At 62.2% G+C, this 1,758-nt stretch overlaps 1 protein-coding gene across 5 annotated transcripts in view; it reads right to left on the bottom strand.

Moving 5' to 3' along the window:
• The window catches only part of CHST15 (carbohydrate sulfotransferase 15), a 75,893-nt gene that overhangs the window by 72,147 nt on the left and 1,988 nt on the right, over positions 1-1,758 (bottom strand). The window contains exon 1 of one of the 5 annotated variants that reach the window (XM_019669176.1): positions 1,418-1,550. The exons of the other annotated variants lie outside the window; for them this stretch is intronic. The gene's annotated coding sequence lies outside the window, so the exon portion shown is untranslated. Of the gene's footprint in view, positions 1-1,417; positions 1,551-1,758 lie in introns of those variants that run through there. 5 annotated transcript variants of the gene reach the window in all.

Here is a 1,758-nt window from a genome sequence, read left to right as displayed (position 1 = left end):
ACACACACACAATAGCCTAGATGAATTAACCTTGCTGGCTTCACCCACAAGTCAGCTCACTGCAGTCCTGCAATGCACAGAGAAAAACACAGAGACATTGTTGAATTTCCTTCATTAGGCCCTAGAGATTGATTCTCCTGGGGAGCTGGACCTTGGAGGAAAGGCTCCACCTGCAGCTCCAGTTCTGGCTCAACTACTCACTGAGAGGAAAACCACGGCAGGCGCTTCACGGACTGACTCGGTTTCCCCCTCCAGGAGGGGGCAAGGACATTTTCCTGCCAATCTTTCAGTATTGGAGAGAAAAACTTATTTGGTAAAAACTGCCTAACTAAAAGGCATTTTTATTCCCATGCTACCTTAAAATCACATATGGTCTGTACGTGTGTATCAATCACGACATCCTGATTTAACATAGTTTATTAAATTAGCAAGTGCCTCGTTCTGGAAGAGAGGGTTTCTGATTTTGCAACGTTGGAGGTGGGGCGAGTCGGAAAGCTGGGGATGGGGAATGGTGTGGGTGAGTCCTAGAGAACTTCGGGCAAATCTGCAGGCCTCGTTCCTGCTGGGCCCCTCAGGGGGTGCAGATGTCATCACCCTGCCTTTCTGCTCCAACGCCAGTGGCTGCCCTCACGGGAACCGCAGCGGACAAATAGCAGCGGGGGCACAGCCAGGAGTCCGGAAACAGAGCGAGCCCCTCTGCTGAGCGTCAGTGAACGCCGCAACACATCCCTTCGCGGGGCGTCCTGGGGCTTCCTGGCCATACCACTTCATCCCCGAAAACTCCGTGCTATCAACTCACCCAACGTGAATACCGTGAAGGACCCGGGGGGACGGGAAGATGGGGGCCCAAAGAGTGGGTCTCAGGCTCAGCCTTGCTGCCTCCTTCCTCGAACCTCCCTATGCGAGGCGCGGACGTCCAGCCGCCAGCAGCCGGCAACCCAGCCCCACCCTTCAGCGTCTACACCCGCCGTTCCACCGGCGCAGGGCGAGCCGGCGGGCAACTGGACACCAGAACCGCGACGGGGCGGTCAAGCAGCCGCGCCCCAGACCCAGACGGCTCGGAATCCAAAACACACCCGCACACACGCGCGCGCACGCCGGCCAATCCCTCCTCACGGAGTCGGAAGGCGCTTCCACAGCTCTCCATTCATTCCCCCAAAGGCGAGGTTCCTTTGGCCCGGGCGCCTCCATCCCGCGTTTCCAGGGGGCTCCGAGGGGCCCAACTGCACCACGACACCCCCCCACACACCCTCCCACAGCCACCGCGTCCTCTCCACCCGCATACACAACCCCACAGATTCGCGCTCCACCACGATCGCCAGCGTCGCCCCCGCGCAGGGGCCGCTGCCACCCCGGCTCCCCATAGCTTCGTTGCCCTCAGCCCCTGCTCCCCGCCGCCCCGCCGCGCCGCTCAGACCTGCCGCGCTCTGCTCGCAGCGCCCAGGCCGACCGGGGTCGCCGAGCCGCCGCTGGGAAGTGCCGGCAACTCCGGAGTCCTGCCGCCTCCCGAACCGCCGCGGGGCGCAGGGAGGGGACTGGGGACGGATGGCGAAGAGGAAGGAGAAGGTGCGGGAGCAAAAGTTCAGGCCTCTCGGGCCCCAGCCGCGTCGGCGCCTGGGACTCCCCCCATCCTCGCCTTCTCTGTCCAGAACGGGAGCGGGACTGGAGCCAGGGGTCGGGGGGTGGCTCCGAGCCACAGGAGGGGAGAGTGACAGATGCCCATCTACCTGCCTCGGGCAGCGCCTGGAAACTTCCCCA

The sequence above is a fragment of the Hipposideros armiger genome, unplaced genomic scaffold, assembly GCF_001890085.2.
Source record: "Hipposideros armiger isolate ML-2016 unplaced genomic scaffold, ASM189008v1 scaffold_549, whole genome shotgun sequence".
Classification (NCBI taxonomy): domain Eukaryota; kingdom Metazoa; phylum Chordata; class Mammalia; order Chiroptera; family Hipposideridae; genus Hipposideros; species Hipposideros armiger.
Note: the sequence above shows the minus strand (reverse complement) of the source record. Positions and strands in the feature narration are given on the sequence as shown.